Source organism: Ceratotherium simum, chromosome 9 (genome assembly GCF_057802395.1).
Source record: "Ceratotherium simum simum isolate JZ-2026a chromosome 9, ASM5780239v1, whole genome shotgun sequence".
Lineage (NCBI taxonomy): Eukaryota > Metazoa > Chordata > Mammalia > Perissodactyla > Rhinocerotidae > Ceratotherium > Ceratotherium simum.
In genome coordinates, this window is record NC_141908.1 from 30722790 (window position 1) to 30745109 (window position 22320).

At 33.6% G+C, this 22320-nt stretch overlaps 1 protein-coding gene across 12 annotated transcripts in view; it reads left to right on the forward strand.

Moving 5' to 3' along the window:
- The window catches only part of MBD5 (methyl-CpG binding domain protein 5), a 408863-nt gene that overhangs the window by 141913 nt on the left and 244630 nt on the right, over positions 1 to 22320 (forward strand). For 11 of the 12 annotated variants that reach the window (XM_087435146.1, XM_087435150.1, XM_087435153.1 and 8 more), the window contains one exon: positions 1741 to 1835. The gene's annotated coding sequence lies outside the window, so the exon portion shown is untranslated. Of the gene's footprint in view, positions 1 to 1740; positions 1836 to 2616; positions 2738 to 22320 lie in introns of all 12 variants that reach the window. The other variant, XM_087435148.1, reaches the window with a different exon arrangement.

Genomic DNA, 22320 nt, shown 5'->3' on the forward strand with positions numbered 1-22320 from the left:
TGAGACATTGAAGTCATGTTTCTTAGTGATATACGAGGCTTTAGGTTAAATTTTCATTATAGAATATAACCTAGTTTTCTCTTTTTTGCCACAAGTGTTTTATTGATTACCAACACAATTTACTTAGGAGGATAGCAAAGCTTACAAAATATATAATCTATAAACATTATTTTAGCTTATCTACATTGATTTATTGCTGAAGTCCTATTTATGTTTAACGTTATTTCTTACCTAGTGGGTCTCGGGATTATCTTTTAAGATTAGAAATATAAACTTAGAATAAAATTTAAGAAGTATTTTTATAAATGCTAATAATGAAGGTCTAGTAGTATTCAGGGTTCATAAATACTTAGAGCACTGTTTTACAGAGACTGTAGACCTTTTGCATTATAATCACCAGAGATGTCTGTAAAAACAGAGAATCCGTGGCCTTACCCTAGTTCTTCAGAATCAGAATCTCTTGGCATGATGCCTGGGAATCTACATTTTAAAGTAGTACCTTTGGTCCTTAAGTGCATTATAGTTTGAGATTCACTGCAACCACCATTTGTGTCGTGCTTGGATCCACGTAATCTAAGATATTACATAGTTGTTGAGGCAGGTTTGTTTGTGTTTGTTTGTCATGGAAGCTTTTAAGTCATTTTAAATATTTAGTAGTTAGATTAGCAAGTGTCTCAGTTTTCATAGACATCTGTAAACAATATTTTTTTGAAGTTAGTGTTTTATTAGTTAATCTGTGGAAACTAAGTTAAATAGTTGCATTGAGATTGTTTCTTAACTTGAAGAGCAGATATTCTTCCTTTATACTTTTAAAAATTACCTAGGCCCTGGCCCCACATCATACCAATTAAATCACAACATCTAAGGAATCAACTGAGTCTCGATATATTTAAAAGGGCCCCGGTGTTTTTAATGTGCAGTGGCAATTAATAAACAGGGATCTACATTAATGACTAAAAGAAACAATGATATTGCTAATCTAAAATATTGATGTTTGGCTTGGGAATCCATAGTACTAAAACCACATACTAATGGTATGGCACTATAGCATCTAAATCCTGTTTCCCTAACTGCTTGTCTCTGGCTGGTTTAAAAAATCAAAGGAAATCAGAATCAAATTCTTTCAGCAAAGAACATTTTCTCTAGATAATCCCAATTCTCTATTAGAGGCAATTTCTCTTCAAGACCTCCACTAAGCTTCACTAGGTTGGTGTAAAGTACTGACTGAGCAGTTTAAGTGATCAGGGGAATAAAATGTTGACCTTTTCATGAGGATAGAATATTTAACTAGTTGATTTCTATGATTTTGGCTTTTATAGGTAACTCAAATGTAATCAAGAATATATTTTTGTAAATTATCCATTTTGAACAAGGAAGATTTTTTAGGATGGAGTTATGTTCATGTAGGACATCAGAATCAATGTGTTTAAAATTATATTTCTTAAAAATGTTCGTAAAACTAGGTAGCCAGATAAAATTAGTACTATAGAAAGTACTAAACTTTATGACATGGATCAAAATATATGTTCCACAAAACTTTCTGATTATTCTGAAGGGAAAATCTCATTATTATTACAGTTTATTTACTTAAAATATGTCCTATGATACATATCTCTCTTTGCCCAAACTTATCAAAGAAAGTCATAACAAATAATGTCAATATCTGCTTTTATATTTAAAATAAATGGAACAATACTTATAACCTCAAATTCATGTTATTTTCTTATATTTCTGTTTTAGATGCTTATTGAGGATATCAGTTTCTGCATGTGGGAAGTAGATATTGAAGGTTATATGGTTTACAGACAAGATCTTTAAAAAGATAGACACTCAAGGTAAGTAATAACTTACCATAGCCTCATAAATAATCTCATTTAAATGGTTAAGGTGGCCAGATGGTAATTTAACTTGCTAAACTTGCTTACTTTTTATCACTGGCCCTGTCTAAGCAACCTCACAGCCACATTCATTCATATTCAGACACAAATTTTTATGCCCTAACACCATCTTGGCAGGAAGTATCTGATTTCATTTATAACAAGCAGTTGATAAAACTGATGTATTATTATGGAAGAGTGCAAACCAATTAAGAAGAATGAAGAAGAAATGCAGCAGCTTTTATCAAAACTGTGAGTGCAATGCAGTCAGTAGAGTTTAACTTGAAAAAATAATTAATTAAAATTACTATCCGCTGTACTTTCTTTTTAAATGTATTCTGTAATCAATTCCTTAACCATGTTAAGAACTTGTTCTTTAACCACTCCAAAAACACCCTGTCATAGTTTCTCATACTCATAGTATTACCTGTGAATACCAAGTCTCTTTTCACTATTTCTTGAGTCCCCAAAGGTTTGTCTTGACCTACCATATTCTTTCACATAGCATGTTCTGTTCATGCCTCCCATGACTGCTTACATACTTACATTACTAAGTAAATTTATTAATACATTTTGGTAAAATTTTGAGAGACATACAAGGGGTACAAAATGGTGCTTTAAAAAATGTTGCATGTCAGGTGGGTACTTGGAGACTATATGACTTGTAAAAGGTTCTAGAGTCCTTTCTAAGTTGGAATATGAGACCGGTAAAATCAAATCTTATGATTTTTTTTTTCAGAAGAAGCCAGAAATACAGATTTTGAAAAGTCCTTATTTTTCGTTATCAGCATAAAATTTTGCCTGTGAAAAAATCCACTTTTGCCACTGTGTGAACTAAATAAAACAGTTTACAGCCTCTGGTAGGGGAATTTTTTTCCTTTGTTCTATTTTTCTTTATTCTTTTAGAGTGTACGTACTTAGAGTCTATTTTTTCTCCTTAATTTGTGGTTAGCAGCTTAGTGATTTTGCTAGTTTTCTGTGATGAATATTATTGTCAGAAATGACTTAACTCTTGAAAATGTGAATGATATTACTTATTTCTAATCCATTTCTATAGTTATATATGGTGAGTTGGTTACTTGGAACGGCTATTCAATTGTTTTCTGAATTATAATAATTAGACAATTATTTTTACAGTTTCTTCCTCTCCACAGTCTGAAACAGATCCTTCTGATTAAAAAAAAAAAATTCCTCTTTTTTTTGGACCTTCTGCATAGAGATTAGGGTCAATCATGTTCCTCAGTTCATAACACACTGTCATTACTGGTCCATGCAAAGCACTTATTTTATTTATTTATATATTTTCTTTCATTCTCGTTTCCACTCCCATGCTTCTGACCAAGGCCCGTAGGAAACCATTCTAGTATGATAGTCTAAAATAATGTCTACTGTACTGTTCTCTTTTGTTTGTATTTTCATAATATGAGTGTTGTTTTATATATATGTATTTTTATGATATTTTAAATGGAAATTTTCAAATAAATAAAAAAGAAAAGGGAGAATAATATTATGTGCCCATCTCAGCTTCAACAGTTATCTCATGGTTGAGCTTGTCTTAACTATATCTCTACCCTGCCCTTCCCCCATTTATGTGCATGAAATTTTAATATGCATAAATGGTATTGTATTATGTATCTCATTCTGTTTCTTACTATTTTATTTTACTTAAATTTATGTTTTTATCATTTATTTATGTTGTCGTGTTTAAATTGCTTCTAACTGCTACGTAGTATTCCATGGTTTGTAGCTCCTTGTTTTAACTATCCATATTTCCCAGTGATTGCCACCCAGATTGCTTCCAATTTCCTGTCATAACAAACAATGCCATGATGAACATTCTCCTATCATGAAACTTTGGAAGGACTTCTTTGGGCTGTGTACCCAGGAGCAGAATTGCTGGGTAATAAGATATATGTTTAATATATATATGTATTTGACCAAGTCCTGCCAGATACTCTATCAAATAAATACTTTGGTCCACACTTTCATCAGAAGTATCTCCCTTATCCTTGCCAACCGTTACCATAATCTGCCTCACTTTCTAATATTTTTAGTCTATTATGTGTAATTTTGTAGCTCATTGTTTTAATTTGATTCCTCTTATCACTAATGAGTTTGAGTAACTCTTCATATTCTTGTTGGCGTTTTGGCTTCTCTATTCTGAAATTGCTTGTTCATCCTCTTTATTTATTTTTCATATGGGTTCCTGTCTCCTGATTAATGTTTTTTAAAAGTTTGTTGTATATTCTGGACATTCATTTCCTTTCAGTTTTAGATATTTTAAAAAAATCTGCTCCCGTTCTTTCAACTTTTTAATTTTGTGCATGATGTTCTTTAAGTAGACATCATATTTTAAATATTCAATTAAAAATATTTTCTTGATGTTTTGATGCTGGTGTACAGAAATGCTACTGATTTTTTGAAACTTGATCTTGGTTCTCTCTCATTCTTAGTAGGTTGTTCTTTTCTCTACATAGGTGATCATGTAGATTACAAATAATGACAGTTTTATTTCTACCTTTCTCATTCTTATACTTTTACTTCTTTCATCTTTCCAATACCTTTGATCAGTTTCTCTGAAGCTATGTTTAACAGTAGTAGTGACAGTGGACATCCTCCTCTTACACTCAGCAATAAAGAGGATGCATCTAGTTTCTCACTTAAGTATAATGTTTGCTGAAAGTATTTAATATATACCCTTTACCAAATTAAGAAAAGTTCTTCTATTTCTAGCTTGCTATGCATTCTTATCATAAATAGCTATTGAATCCTGTAAAATCCTTTTATGTATCTGTTAAAATAATCATGTGAGATTTATCCTGTGGTATATTAATGTTGTGAATTATATGGATAGAATTTCTAATGTTAAACCATCTCTGCATTCCTAGTTTACATCTTACTTGATCATGGTGTATTATTGCATTTGGTTAGCAAATATTTTATTTACGTTAAGTGAATCTGCATTAAGTGAATGTGCTATAATTTTCTTTTCTTCATTTTCCTTTTCTGATTTTGCAATTAAGGTTACATTAGCCTTATAAAATGAGATGGGCAGCTTTTACTCTTTTTGTATTTTCTAGAACAACTTTATAAGAATCGACTGTTTCTTTAAAGTGTGTTAAAACTCATGTAAAACTATCTGGTTCTGAGGATTTTCGTGAGAGTTGAGTGCTATTTATGTCTTGAATGCTTTTTGATCTGTGCAGGTTTTTTCCTCAGCTTCTTCCAGTCCTCCTCCCATGGGTACTGATGACACCTTGTGGTCTCCCCACCTGCAGGTATAGCCCAGACCCAGCATCCTTTGAGTCAGGAAATACCTAGACAGTCTTGGTGTCTTCATCTAACTGAGCCATATAATGGTCACTCTCCTTTTGAACTGACCAGGGGTCCATATCCTAACCCTGAGCAGTGGGCTCTGATCCGCCCAGTTTTGCTTCACTTAAACTCCCACTGCCACATACCTAAATTAGTCCGGTACTCCAACAGTTTTCTACTTGCCTGTAAGCAGAAACTTTGGTTAATAATGCCCTGACTTGACTTCTTGACATCTCTTAAAACTGTTACCATACTTCTGGTTACATGTGTCAAGGTTATGTAAAAGATAAATATTTTGACAAAAGAATAAGTAAGGTATTATGTTCAGGGAAGGTAAGTGTTGGGAAAAAAATAGGCAATCATCTGGTCTAATGTCCTCTACAGTATATACCAAATTGTAGTTAACTCTGGAAAATTTTCACGTATATCTCCAGAGTTTGAAACTTTATAGTGCATGTATTATCAGAAGAAAAATTAAAGCTATTTTCACTTACAAAAATAAAAAGGAGTAGAGATTATAAGTAGGAAGGTCGTAGACCCACCAACAACAAAAAAGACATTGTCAATAAACATATAATAGTTACTGTAATTTTTGATATATTTGAATATGTTTCTACCATCTTATTTCAGTTTTTCTCACACACTTTGTGTATTTATATTTCTTTTTAATCCTTTCTTACTTAAAAAGGAAAACTTTGTTTATACATCTCCCCTAAAAAGATTCTTATACACTCTAATATCCCTTTGTCTCCCTCACCTTCCCCAACTCCATTATGTTGCTATTATCTACTTTAAATTCTAAACTATTGTAGTCAAATTTTCTCTTTTTCTTTGCTGTTGACTGTTTGTAAAGACAACAAACTTTACCAAGATATTTGATCAGCATAAGTTTATACATCTTTTAAACATTTTTTGGATTTGGTTCTCTTTCTATTTGACTATTTCATTGACAACTGTTTTCTGTGGCCTTATATACTTGAAAATATTTGAATGACTGCATATCTGTATATAAAACTCTCAGTTTTAGGTTTCCTTCACTACTTTGAAAATCCATGGTCTTTTTGTCCTGTTATCGCCATGATTTCTTCAAATCTGCCTGTCTTTATATTTTTATTTTTCTCTGTGTCCTTGTTATTCACGTTAGCACTGACAATCTCTTAGCCTTTCTTTTATATTTTCTGTTTCTTTGTCCTTTCCTTATTGTTGAAGATTTCCTCAAACTTGTCTTTAAATTCATTAATTTATTCCTCATTTTAATTCTATTCTTTATCCAATCTGTATGTTTCAAGTATTATATTTTTTATAACATTTCTGCTTGCTTTTTTGTTTTCTTGTTTTTATTACGTATTGCTAATATGTTCCCTTATCTCTTGTAGTATGTTTATTAGGCTAATTTTAAATTCTTGGGCCTTCAGATCTAACATTTCTGCTTTTCAGAGAATCTGTATGCCAGTATGTTATTTTTCTTTGGAAGTAGTTGGGCTCTTCATAATGTCTTGATATTTTGACGTGTAAGATCATTTTCCCCTGGGGATATTGGCTACTGTATCTGGCATTACATATAGGGAGAGACTAGCACCTGTCATTCTCAGTGAACTCAGAGGGTGGGAGGTAGGTAAAAAAGTCCCACGCCACCTGAGAAATCACAGTTAATAATTTATCAACTCAAAAAAATGATACCTCAACGCTGTGCTTCACCATCTTCCAGCATCCCACGAGGGAGAAGCAGCATCCAAAGATGGTGATTGTAATTCAGTTTAATTTAGTAGTTAATTAGTTAGTCTCCACCTGTGTTTCTCAGCTCTTTGTAAGTACTCTATTTACTCCTGAGGGCATTTGTACAGTAGTCTGAGTCCCTGCGGATATGGGGACAGTCAATTTTTGTTTCAGGGCATTACCAGGGAATAATCAAAAGCAGAGCTCCAATAGTTCATTTCCTGTTTTGTCTTCTATAGCCTAAAGGCTGCCTCTGACCTAGAACCCCAGGTTCCAAGGCCCAAGCACATTTACCAGTTCAAAACAGTCCTCTCCACCACTCTACTTTCAAGTTTTCTTATTTCTTGGCTTTCTCTCTCTACAGTTACTACTGGAGTTGATCCTTGGAGAGGAACCCGGTAGTTGTTCTAGTCCAACATCTTGGTATTATCTTTCTGGAAGAAACTCTAACAAAAGCTTTACATGTCTGTGTACTCTTTGACCCAGAGAACACATGTCTAGAAATTTCTCCTAAGTGTATTATCAAGAATTATTTTGTCCTGATGTCTGAAAACAACTTAGATGTCCAACAGTAGGAGTTACTTAAATAATGTATATTCATAGAATAAATTATTCTGAGATAATACACTATTCATTTTTGTTTAAAAAAAATGAATGTCAACACATACATGCACCAAAATGTAACAGATTATCTTTTAGTATAAAATGATGGGTGAATATTTTTGCTGCTCTTTTTTGTACTTTCCTAAATTTCTACAATAAGCGTGTTTTTGCTTTTGTACTCCAAATTAATGAACAAACAAATATGTATTTTAATAAAGCAAAAGCAATCAGCTAGAATGTGGTGGGTTGAATGTGCCAAGCATTTAGCATGCATTTTTCTTCTCTATTTGTTCACTCTGAAAGTTTGAAATCAAGAAAAAATTATTGACATATAATTTTTATTGCTTTATCAAAATAAAGAAACTAATTAATCTTAATGGTCAGACATGTTTTTCTTAGAGGTGTAAGGAATAGTGCACATAACAGTGGTTATACTACTTATTTAGAAGGCTTCCTTGACCTCTCTGGGATTGCATAGATAGCCCCTACATGTAGATATTTAGCATTATTTGTATACGTCTATTCAAGTAATTTTCAAACTAATTATTTTACTTCCTTGTCTTCAACTATAACATCCTTTTGAAGAAGATATTGTACCTACTTGATCATGTATCCTCATACATATGGCACATAGAATATTAGGAATGGGAAAAGATGATTGGAGCTGGCAGTTAGATCATTGGTTTAGTTTGAATATAGTAATATAGTGAAAGTCAGAGAGGATAAAAAATGAGTAGAAGGAAACAAGGGCCGGCCCGGTGGCATAGTGGTTAAGTATGTGCACTCCACTTCACCAGCCTGGAGTTTGTGGGTTTAGATCCTGGGCGTGCACCTATACACCGCTTATCAAGCCATGCTGTGGCGGTGTCCCACATACAAAGTAGAGAAAGATTGGCACGGATGTTAGCTCAGCGCCAATCCTCCTCAAGCAAAAAGAGGAAGATTGACAACAGATGTTAGCTCAGAACCAATCTTCCTCATCAAAAAAAAAAAAAAAAGGAGCCTGCAGGTGATTAACAACAAAAAAAAATTGAGTAGAAGGAAACAAAATGGAAACAGTCACAGTTCTTCCAAGTAGTTTGTGAACATGAGGGTAGATTGCAATATCATGGAGGAAATATTTTACAGAGCCCTGAACATTACCAAAACCAAATTGCCCTGAAAAGAATAAAGAAAAACTAATACAGTGGTGAGGAAAAGGGGCTCAAATTAAAATAGAGACTTGTGATTATTAAATAGCAGATTATTTTGCTGTTGAGGTTTCGGAAAAGTCAGTCACCTTTTTTTCCAAGGTGAGTTTTTATCCAAATTGAGAATAGATACACAGAGCCAGATGGGAAGACAACTAAATCTGGATACTTAACAAAACCATAACAGTGTTCAGAACATGTGACCCCAAACCAAGAAAAGATAGTCAAGAGAAACAGACCAGGAAATGACACTGATGATATAATTAGCAAAGACTTTAAAACAACTGATTGTGCACATATTCAAGGATTTAAAGATAAACATTAACATAATGAGAAGAGTCGTAGAAAATATAGAAATTCCCATATGTGAAATGAAATATCCACTGGATGGGTTGAGCAGTGCATTATATACTGCAGATAAAGTGATAAATGGACTTAAGAAATTATCCAAACTGAAGCAAGAGTAAGACAACTGAAAAAAAATGAATAGCACCTCAGTGTCCTGGTACCATTCGGTCTAAAAAATGTGTAATTGGAGTTCCAGGAGGAGGAAATATTTGAAGAAATAATGGCCAAAATTTTTAACATTTGATGAAAAATATCAACTCACAAATCCAAGAAGCTCAACTAACTCCAAACAGGAAAGAAAACCACACCAAGACACATCATATTGGAAAACCAATGATAAAGAAAAGAATCATAAAAGCCTAGAAAAAAGGCACATTACATACAAAACACAAAAGATAAAAATTTGCTGACTTCTTATCAGAAACAATGAAAATCAGAAAACATTGGAATGCAGTCAGAACTGAAAGACAAAAACTATAAACTTAAAATTCTGTATCTGGCAAAAAGATCTAAAATAATGACATTTTCAGACAAAACAACAATAAAGCAGCTGAGAGAGTTCATTGCCATCAGATTTGTGTTACAAGAAATGTTAAGTGAAGTCTTAAGGCAGAAGAAAAGTGATGTTAGGTGGAACACAATCCACACAAAGGAATGAAGAGCCCCAGAAATGGTAAATATATGGGTGAATAGAAAAGACTGAGTTTTTTTCTCATTTAAATTTTTTGAAAGACAATTGACCATATAAATCAAAAACTGTAATAAAAAATAAGAACAAATATTGTGAAGTTTATAGTATATGTAGTAATAAAATGTATGACAAGATTGCAAACAATGGGAGGGAGAAATGGAAGTATAGTGTCATAAGATTTTTACATTATTCAACAAGTGGTATGCTGTTATTTAAAGGTAGTCTGTGATAAGTTAAAGATGCACGTCTATGCTGTGACGGTGACCCCCATACAAAATAGAGGAAGACTGGCACAGATGTTAGCTCAGGGCGAATGTTCCTCAGCTAAAAAAAAAAAAGAAAAGATGCATCCCTAAATCCCAGAATAACCACTAAAGATATAGCATAAAGAGGTATAGCTAATAAGTTCATCGAGGAGGTAAAGAGGAATACTAAAAAACTGAATTCGTTCAGAAGAAGGCAGGGACAGAGGATGAAAGAAGAGATGGTCCAAATAGAAAACAAATAGTGAGATGGTACATGTATATCCAACTATATGATAATTATATTAAATGTAAATTTTCTAAACACTCAGTGAATTGGTAGATTTTGTTAGACTGATAAAAACCCAGCAAACAATTCTATACTACAAGGATTGGCAAACTTTTTGTCAAAGGGCCAAATAGTAAATATTTTAGGCTTGAGAGCCATGCAGTTTCTGTTACACTACTCAATTCTGCTGTAGTAGCTCGAAAAACAGCCATAGACAAAATGTAAACAAGTGGGTATGTCTATGTTCCAGGAAAACTTTACAAAAAAATGAGCTAGTTCTTGGGCCGCAGTTTGCAAACCCCTGGTGTACTGGATAGAGGAAGTGTGTTTTAAATATAAAGACACAGGTAAGTTAAAAGTAAAATGTACCATGCAAATGCAAATCATCAGACAGTTGAAGTGACTAAATTAATATTAGACAAAGTAGACATCTGGAAAAGAAGACAGATATCTTTACCAGAGATAAAGAGGAAATTTTAAAATGATAAAGACAGTTCATCAAGAGGACATACTGTCCTAAATGTGTATGCACCTAACAATAGTGCTTAAAAATAAATGAAGCAAAACCTGATAGAGTTGAAAGCAGAAATAGACAAATCCGTAGTTATAGTTAGATATTTCAGCCTTCCTCTCTCAACAATTGTTAGAACAAGTAGACAGAAATTAGTAAGTAAATGGAAACCTTGAACAACAGTAAAAACCAACCTGACTTAATTGACATTTACAGAACATATACTCAATAACAGCAGAATATACATTCTTGACCACTATGCGTGGAACATTCACCATGATAGACCATGTGCTGGGCCATAAAACGAGTCTCAGTAAATTTTAAAGGATTGAAATCAATCAGTGTATGTTCTCTGAAAAAAACAGAATTAAGTTACAAACTAGTAACAAAAAAAGTATGAAAAATTCCCAAATATCTGGAAATTAAGTACCACACTTCTAAATAACTTATGAATCAAGAAAAAATAATAAGGGAAATTATAAAATATTTTTAACTGAATGATAATGAAAACACAACATATCAAAATTTGTGGAATGTAGAAAGCAGTATTTAGAGAAAAATTGGGGACTTTAAGAAAAAGAAAAGCAAATTAAACCCAAAGTAACTAGAAATAAGGAAATAATATAAAAGCAGAAATCAGTAAATTAGGAAACACCAAAAAATAGAGAAAATCAATGAAATTAAAAGATGGTTCTTTGAAAATATCAATAAAATTGATAAACCTCTTGCTAGACTGATCAAGAAATAAAAGAGAGAGAGAGGAAAAGACATCAAAATAACCAGTGGAGAATCATGATGACAGCCCTCAGCTTGTTAAGTCAGGTTATTGCAGTCTGACCTGGCTGCAGTCTGGTCCACAGGTGTCATTCTGGATTCTCTCTTCCTCTTTTGTGGGATACCCTTTTTATTGTGCTCTCTTTTTTTTGTGGAGCAGGTCCTCCCGGAGGTTCTTGAGAAAGGATGTATAATTTTTCATTCTCACTAAGTTTTAAATTTTCAAAGCCAGTAGATCTTTCCACTTTGGTTTCATTTATATCACCTTAATCTGTTACATCTTGTAAAGGTAATAAGAAGTAGCTATTTAAAAATGTTTTTGTGCCACCATTAAAAAATATTTTTGGGGGACTGGCCCCATGGCATAGTGGTTAAGTTCAGCATGCTCTGCTTAGGCGGCCTGGGTTCGCAGGTTCAGATCCGGGGCATGGACCTACACCACCCGTCAGCCATGCTGTGGCAGTGACCCACATACAAAATAGAGGAAGATTGGCACAGATGTTAGCTCAGGGTGAATCTTCCTCAAAAACAATAAAATAAATTTTTTATTTCCTTTATTTAGTGCCTGTGACTACATGAGGGAAATATTCTCAAAAAGTTTCATAAGAAAGAAAATTCCAGAAGACATTGCTATTAAAAGAATCAATCCTCTTAGGTAAACCTTATTACTCAGAGTTGTGTTTACCAAAATAGATATGTCTCCATTTGTATAGATTTCTTATAAGTCGAATTAAGATTTTTTTCATCACTAATATCAGTAAGACAGTATATCAAAAACTTAGTGTCTCTTGTGAAACACAAGGATACAGACAATCTGGTAGCCCTAGTGGTCAATGAGAAATCGGTGAGCTGGAGACAGCTCTGATTCCCATTGTTATTTGATATAAATTTGAATGGAAATTGCCTAATTCATTCACAATGATTTAGACTATTTTACTGTGTCAAACAAAGGGTGTTTTTCTTTAGGCCAAGTGGTGTGTGTGTGAAAAAAAATGTGTATATATTTTACATATATAATATATACATTATATAGCTTTTGATGTACCTCCATCAACATTTACCAAACTTGGGAAATTAATAGTTATTAGTTGAAAAAATGTGTGGCAAATTATATTTGCCAAAACTGGCCAGGGGAATATTTCTGATCCCACATGCTCTTTCAGATCCTTTCCACTCTCTCCTCAAGAGGTGGAGTCTTTCCCTTCTCCCTGAAGTTGGCTACCTTGATGAGTAGAATGCAGTGGAAGTGACACTAGGTAGCTTCAGAAGCTTAGTCATAAAAAATACTACTGCTCTGCCTGGCTCTCTCTATCTTGGGATGCTCACCCTTAGAACCCCAAACCCCATATTGTTAGGAATCCCAGGCCACGTGAGAGGCAACTACCATGCCAGGCATGATTGAGCAACTTGCAGATGATTCACTGCGAGGCCTTCGAGCTGCCGCAGCTGGCACCAAGCAGAGCAGAGACAAGTTATTCCTGCAGAACTCTCCCTGAACTTGTAAACATTGTAAGTGTTGTTTGTTATGCAGCAATAAGTAACTGGTCCAAAAGAGTTCTCTTTTCAAATAAGTTTGAAAAATATTTATTGAACAGCAAAGTTTCTTTCCTACAGGAAAGGCTTGAGTGTGCTAATATGTGTGATGCTCTCCAAGAAGATCATAGAGTATGTATTTTGCATAGAACATTTCATATGCATCATTTGAAAACGGTTCTCCATAGTCATCATTTTAATGGCTATGTATTCTATTAATAAACATCACACTCTTCATTCTTCTGATCTTGAACATTTAGATTATTTAAAGCATTTTTTATTGTAGTTATTTTCATAGACTCAATTCTTTGGAGTAGAATTACTATGCCATAGCATCTGAAATTTTTAATGACTGGCTATACTAACTTCTAAAAAATTAAAATAGTTTACATTACCATAATCAATACAGGTTGTATCTTTTTCTCCAAAGCCTTGATAGCTTTTAACATTTTCCTTTTTTTTTTTTTCTGTGAGGAGGATTAGCCCTGAGCTAACATCTGTTGCAATCCTCCTCTTTTTGCTTTGGAAGATTGGCCCTGAGCTAACATCTGTGCCCATCTTCCTCTACTTTGTATATGAGATGGCTTGATAAGCAGTGCGCAGGTCCGCGCCCAGGATCCAAATGTGCGAACCCCGGGCTGCCAAAGTGGAGCACACAAACTTAACCACTACGCCACCAGGCCGGCCTGACATGTTCCTTTTTTTTTTTCAATTGCTAAAACTGTAAAGTTGAACTGCAAAGTTGTTTTGGTTTGAATTTCTTTAATTTATCGGAGATGAACAAGATTGAACCCTTTTTAGTTGCCTTTTTTTTTTTGGTATTTTATCCTCCATGTTTAGCACTACAATTGCCTGAGTCCTCGTGGTCTCATGACAGCACCATCACTGAATACCTAGTTTTGTTTCTCAATGTCTCTGCTTTGGTTTCCTCATTTATAAAATGGGGATATGAGTATTACCTATCTCAGATTGTTGTAAGCAGTAAATAAAGTAATGCACATAAAGCACTTGGCTTGGTTTTCTATATTATTTTAAACACTCAAAGAATGCTCAGTAAGTTTAGATTTTCTTATACAGAGAAATTGTAATGATTTTATGTTTTTGTAATTTTTTTCACATATATTAGATAGAAGAACTGGGCTGTATTTTTCTCATTGTCATTTTCCTTTTTATCTCTTGATTTAATTGTATGAAAGTTATAAATGTTTATATGGTAATTTTTTCTACTGCTTCAGTAGTAAAATTACCTGCCAGCTACCTATGGAATTAAAATGCTCTTTTATAGTTTTATTTATTCTTTCAATAAAGCACCATACTATGAACTATATTAGATGCAAGAATCATAGTAAGACGTGGTGCCTTTCCTTACGTAGCTTCTAATGTAGTCTGAGAGAAGGACTGTGTCAGTCAGAGTTCTCCAGAGAGACAGAACTAGTAAGGGATATATGTATGTTATGAAGTGCGTGCGTGCGTGCGTGTGTGTGTGTGTGTGTGTGTAAAGAGATTCATTTCAAGGAATTGGCTTATGTAGTTATGGGCTGGCAGGTATGAAATTTGCAAGGCAGGCCAGCAGGCAGTTTCCTGATGTCCAAGAAACTCTTGAACATCAGCTGATGCTTCAGTCTTGAGGCAGAACTTCTTCTCAGCTTTGTTCTTAAATCCTTTCAACTGTTTAGATGAGGCTCACCCAGATTATAAAAGATAATCTCTTTTACTTAAAGTCAACAGATTGTAGATATTAACATCTATAAAAAACATCTATTAAATACCATCAAAGCAACTCCTAGATTAGTGTTTAACTGAATAACTATACTATAGCCTACCCAAGTTGATGCAGAAAACTAACCATTACACAGGCAAATAATGTGGCAGGCTTTTGATGGTAATTTTAATATTCATACATTTCAGCATTTCAGTATCAATTCATACCTTTAATTATGGCATTTAAAAGAAAGGCAACAAATAATAGAATAAATGGACTAATATGTTAAAGAAGAAAAGATTTGTTATTAATATAGATTCTATGGATTTCTTTATTGATACAGTTCTGTATAACATGTTTCCTATGAGTGTCTACTCTACAAAAAAACATGTCATGTACAGTATAGAAAGTATGCCTAAGTAAAGTCATTTGACCTTTAAACAAATCTATCATGCCATCCAAATGAGTGTTAAATCCTCCAAAATAATCGTCTTGGGAGATTATAGTTTATCTGATGACGTTAACATTCCTTAATATTTTCTAGAATTGACTTCTGAGCCTGAAATGCGTTCTTTTGACTACGTTGATGGATCCCTTCTTCAAACATTTGCTTAAATTTTACCTCCTCAATAAGGTCTATCTGACCATTCTATTTTCTCTCTCTCTTTTTTTAAGATCTACTTTCTTAGCAACTTTCAAATATGCAATACAGTATTATTAACTATAGTCACCGTGCTGTACATTACATCCACATGACTTATTTATTTTATAACTAGAAATATGTACCTTCTCATTCCCTTCACCCATTTTGCCCACCGCAGCCCCCCCCCCGCCACTGCTGGCCACCACCAATCTGTTCTACGTGTGTATGAACTCATTTTTTTTTTATTCCATATCTGAGGAAATCATATGATATTTGTCTTTCTGTGTCTTATTTCTCTTAGCATAATGCCCTCAAGGTCCATCCATGTTGTCTCAAATTACAAGATTTCATTCCTTTTTATGAATGAATGATATTCCACTGTACATATATACCACATTTTCTTTATCCATTCATTCACTGGTGGACACTTAGGTTGTTTCTATGTCTTGGATATTGTAAATAATGCTGCAATGAACAAGGGAGTGTAAATATCTTTTTGAATTAGTGTTTTTGTTTTCTTTGGATGTATACCCAGAAGTGGAATTGCTGGATCATATGGTAGTTCTGTTTTTAATTTTTTGAAGAACCTCCATACTGGTTTCCATAATGGCTGTACCAATTTACGTTTCCACCAACAGTGCACAAGTGTTCCCTTTTCTTCACATCCTTGCCAACACTTGTTATTTCTTGTCTTTTTGAGAATAGCCATTCTAACAGGTGTGAGGTGATATCTCATTATGGTTTTGATTATCATTTCCCTGGTGGTTAGTAATATTGACCATCTTTTCATGTACCTGTTGGCCATCTGTATGTCTTCTCTGGAAAAGTGTCTATTCAATTCCTTTGCCCATTTTTAAATCAGGTCGTTTATTGTTTTCCTGAGTTCCATGATTTCTTTATATATTTTGGATATTAACCCTTTATCAGATGTATGATTTGCAGATGTTTTCTACCATTCAGTAGTTTGCCTTTCGTTTTGTTGATGGTTTCCTTTGCTGTACAGAGGCTTTTTAGTTTGATACAGTCGCACTTGTTTTTGCTTTTTGTTGCGTTTGCTTTTGGTGCCAAATCTAAAAATCACCACCAAGACCCATGTCAAGGAGCTTACTGGTATGTTTTCTTCTGGGAAATTTATGGTTTCAGGTCTTACATTCAAGTCTTTGAGTAAATTTCTGTGAATGGTGTAAGATAGTGGTCCAGTTTCATTCTTTTGCATGTGGCTGTCCAGTTTTCCCAGCACCATTTATTGAAGAGACTGTCCTTTCCCCATTGTATATTCTTGGCTCCTTTGACATAAATTAATAGACTATATATGTATGAGTTTATTTCTGAGCTGTCTATTCTGTTCCATTAATCGATGTGTCTGTTTTTATGCCAATGCCATACTGTTTTGATTACTGTAGTTTTGTAATATCCTTTGAAATTAGCGAGCTTGATGCTTCCAGCTTTATTCTTCTTTCTCAAGATTGCTTTGGCTATTTGGGGTCTTTTGTGGTTCCATACAAGTTTTAGGATTGTTTTTTCTATTTCTGTGAAAAATGCCATTGGAATTTTGAAAGGGATTGCATTGAATATATAGATGGCTTTCAGTAGTATGGACATTTTGATAATATTCTTCCAGTCCTCGGACACTGAAAACTTTCTATTTATTTGTGTCTTCTTTAATTTCTTTTGTTAATGTCTTATAGTTTTCAGTTTACAGGTCTTTCATCTCCTTGATTAAATTTATTCCTAGGTATTTTTTTCTTTCTGATGCAAGTGTAAATGGGGTTGCTTTCCTAATTTCTCTTTCTGATAGTTCATATTAGAAACACATGAGGTTTTTGTCTATTGATTTTATATCCTGCAACGTACTGAATTCCTTTATTGGTTTTAACCATTTTTTGGTGGATTCTTTAGGATTTTCTATATATAATATCATGTCATCTGCAAATAGTGAGTTTTACTTCTTCCTTTCCAGTTTGGATGCCTTTTGTTTCTTTTTCTTGCCTAATTACTCTGACTAGGACTTTCAGTACTATGCTGAATGAAAGTGGCAAGAGTTGGCATCTTTGTCTTTTTCCTGATCGTAGAGGAAAAGCTTTCACCTTTTGCTATTGAATGTGATGTTAGCTGTGGGCTTGTCGTATATGGCTTTATTATGTTGAGGTATGTTCCCTCTATACCCAGTTTGTTAAGAATTTTTATCATGAATGATGTTGAATTTTGTCAGATGCTCTTTCTGCATCTATTGAGATGATCATATGATTTTTATCCTTTATTTTATTAATGTGGTGTATCACATTGATTGACTGGCAGATGTTGAGCTTTCTTACATTCCCTGAAATAAATCTCGCTTGATCATGGTGTGTGATCCTTTTAATATATTGTTGAATTTAGTTTCCTAATATTTTGTTGAGGATTTTTGCATCTGTGTTCATCAGGGATATTGGCCTGTCATTTTCTTTTCTTGTGGCATCCTTGCCTGGTTTTGGTATCAGGGTAATGCTGGCCTTGTAAAATGATTTTGGAAATGTTCCTTGATCTTCTGTTTTTTGGAAGAGTTTAAGAATGGTTGGTGTTAATTCTTCTTTGAATGTTTGGTAGACTTCACCAGTGAAGCCATCTGGTCCTAGACTTTTATTTGTTGAGAAGAGAGATTTTTGATTACTGATTCAATCTCCTTACTAGTAATCGGTCTGTTCAGATTTTCTATTTCTTCATAATTCAGTCTTGGTAGGCTGTATGTTTCTAGGAATTTTTCCATTTCTTCTAGGTTGTCAAATTTGTTGACGTATAATTGTTCATAGTTATGACTTCGTACTTCTGTGGTATCAGTAATGACTCCTCTTTCATTTCTGATCTTATTTGAGTCTTCTCTTTTTTTCTTAGTGAGTCTTGCTAAAAGTTTGTCAATATTGTTTATCTTTTCAAAAAACCAGCTCTTAGTTTCATTATCTTTTCTATTGTCTGTTTAGTCTTTATTTCATGTATTTCCACTCTGATCTTTGTTGTTTCCTTCCTTCTACTAACTTTGGGCTTCATTTGTTATTCTTTTTCTAGTTCCTTTAGGTGTAAACTTAGGTTGTTTGAGATTTTTCTTGTTTTTTGATGTAGTCGTTTATCACTGTGAACTTCCCTCTTAAAACTGCTTTTGCTGTATCCCGTAAGTTTTGGTATGTTGCATTTCCATTTTCATTTATCTCAGGATATTTTTTGATTTCTCTTTTGATTTCTTTTTTGACTCATTGATTATTCAGTAGCGTTTTGTTTAATCTCCACATATTTGTAAATTTTCCAGTTTTCTTCTTGTAAGACCATTCTATTTTAAATTGTAACCCTCTTTCACCTTGCCTTGCTTTCTTTTTTCCCATAACACTTAATTTTCTAACGCATTATGTAATGTGTATATTTCTTGTCTACCGACAATAGAAGCTAAACAACACTAAGGCAAGGATTTTGCAATCTAATATAGATACTTTCTTAACGAGCTCGTAGATATACAATTTCAGTTTTTATAAAAGTGTAACATGTAAAGCAAGTGTAAATCAAATTTGAACTATTTTCAAACAGAAATATGATCTGGTCTCGCCACAGAAGAAATAACATGTTATACATGTACTGATGAGTTCTAAAAATACTTAGAACATCATAAAGGCAAACTTTAAAAGCAAGAACTTCTAAATAGTTTTTGACTTTTGACTTAAATAGTTTGCCTTCATATGCTTTTTTTTAACTAATAGAGGCCATTTTTTAAGCTGCTTTAAAACTTTTTTTAAATTAAGCATTAGAAACATCATTTAGTTAGTTATTCATTTAAAAAATACATTTGTGCTCCAACTATTTGCTGGAGATTATTGTAGGAGCTGGCATAAACAGAAAAGGAGACAAAGTCCCTGCCTTCATCGAGCTTACTACCTGTTGTGGGAGACAAACCATAAGCAAGTCGATAATTAAATAATGTAATTTTAAGTGACATGTTCTAAAAAGAAAATAAAATATTGTAAGCAGATGGAGGGCAATGGGGAGCTGGAGTGCTATTTTAGATAAGGTGGTCAGGGAAGACTTCTTTGAGGAAATTATATTTATGCATAAACCTCCTGAATGATGGACATGGGAGCCATGTCTGGGGAAGGAGTGACCCAGGCAGCAAAATGGAACAGCAGATGAAAAGGCTGTTGGGTCAGCAAGAACTAATGCGTTTGAGGCGCAGCAGGAAATCTTGTGTGCTGGCATGGAGAAAGTGAAGGAAAGAGTGGTTTGAAATAAGACTGAAGAGATAGGAGGGGTGAGACATGTAAGGGCCTTAGAGGTATGTTGAGGAATTTTAAACTTAGGGGTTGTTTTTAACCATAACAAGAAGCCATTGGTGGGTTATGAGCATGGGATTGGTGTGATTTGTGAAATTTAAAACATTTTTGGAAAACACTGAATGATAACTTTAGTTGTTTTATTTTAAAAGCAACTCTTTAAAAGCCATAAAATAACAGATTATTTTTTACTGTAAAAATTTTTAAATAATTAGAAAAAAATCCAAAAATTAAGTTAAAATCACTTGAAAACCTGAGAATTAGTATTTGGTAGCTACAACAAGAAAGATTTTCTTATTATGCAAAGAGTGCTAACAATTCAATATGGAAGAGACAACTCATTTGTATAAAAGACACGAACATGCACTTTATCAAAGAAAAAATGCAAAAGGCTAATAAGCATATGAAAATATTCGATTTTCCAACCTCTCCCTTGCACTGTGGTAACATTTTTCTAGTGATCGATTGCTGCCTGTTACTATGTTTTGCTATTCTTTTCATCCTCTTTTCTTAGAGTGTCTTGGTTATCAGTGCTGTACTAGTTCCTTTTTTTATAAGTCATGACTGATTGTAATGGTTTTAGCTGGCTAGCTATTTTCCAGAGGCATGTGTGTGTGTGTGGAGAGTATGAAAGTAAAGGAGGGTCCAGAGTATTGTTCTATGTTTGCTAGTCTTCACAAAGGAATAGTCTTCTCTGCTGCTACAGACAAAAATAGTTTCTGTAACAATGGCTTGTCTGTATATTCTTTGCGTAGCCCCCACCGTCTCTGCTGTTCTGAACCTGAGTCTGGTGGATTCTGCTGACAACTCAGCTCACCACTGTTGCCATACCTGTGATTCAGACAAGGCCTGTAGCAACTTAGGGTATTATATTTTTTGCTGTCGAATCCTGGCATCTGCACTGTGGGGGTCCTTTTCCACTATATTTCTCCAAGACTGCTTCTTTTCACTTACTCTCATGTGGTTCCTGCTAGATCTCAGCTACTTTTGCCTGTTTTAGAGTTTAGGGATTATATCTGAATCCTAATATTGATGAAAATATACTGTATGGGTTTCTCCGTGAAGGAAGGAAAGGAAAGAAGAAGGGAGGGAGGGACAGATAGATGGACACACAGGCAGAGAGAGAAGAGAGAAAATGAATAAAGCAATCAACTCTAGATGCAAAACGCATGATCCAGAAAGCAAGAACTCTGGAAAGACATTGTAAAGACAGGAGAAGATGAATTATGAGCTGGCCAAACTTAGGAAAGAGGTATTTATTTCAAAGATGAAATTGGAAAGAGCACTCGACAATACAGAAATTACCTTAAGCAATATAAAAGATTAAAATGAGAAGAATGAGTAAAATAAACCAAAGAAAGAATAAAATGTTTAGAGAGAAAATTTTGTGTATGTATATAGATAGATAAATTGAGATAGAGACACTAAAGGAAAAAACCAAAATAATGTAAAAGAATAAATATTCAAAGATAAAATTTAATGACTCTTTTATAAAATAGAAGACAATTTGAATCCACTTATTGAAAAGGCACACCATAGACCAGAGAAAATTAACCTAGAACTGTCAATACTGAGACATATCCTCATGAAGTTACTGGATGTTAAACATGAAGAAGAAATGATAAGTCACTGATAAGAGAGGAAAATATTCTGGCTTATCTCTGATTTATCCACATTAACATTTAGTGCCAGTTGACAGTGGAGTAACATGTACAGGATCTTAAAGAAAGGAAAGTGTTTTGTACTTTAAATTCGGTCAAACCATCTTCAGGTATAAAGACTACAGACAGTTTTGAACTTGGAGAATATTATTTCAAATGTGACCTTCTTGAAAAAGTTCCTAGAAAATGAACCAATGCCAATCATATGGAAATAACTAGAAAAATTACCACAGAAAGATGAACAGTGAGCATTGAAGTATTTAACTGTAAAATAAAAACTGAAGCAAAGGTGGGAATTAAGAGTTAAAGAACAAAATGTAAACACTATATTCACTAAAAATAGAAATGATACACTACCTTGACCTATTTTCTCCCAGGTTTTTGTAGTTGTAAGTTTGTTGATTTCTACCTCTTTAATACTTGCAAGTCAAAGAATGTCAGTTAAAGCTGCAAAGAGAAAAGTGTAAGCAGAATTTAACAGTACGAAGAAAAACATTGAAAAATATTAACTGAAATATGATGCAGGAAAGAAAGCGGGACAAAGTAATAGAAAATATGCTAATATCACAATTCCTTATAGAAGTGAACTAATAGATCTGAATCCAGAAATAATAGACAAAGTTATATAAATTACATTAATTTGTAAATACAAACTTGCATAGAGTTATAAATATAACTACTGGAACAAAGATACAAAGGAACTTCACGTGGAGAAAAAAGAAATAACTAGTGATAAAACATTTTCTTAAAAAATGCAGAAAACAAGTTAAAATAATAACAGAACAAAGACTAATTCTATTTATCAGATGCCCACTGTCACAATTATCATTTGGCATTGTACTGAAGGGAATCAGCCAAGAGAAAAATTAATGTAAATGGGCTTAACTCGTGTTAGTTTTTTAAAAAGTGGATTCCAGCTAAATCACAGAACAGAAT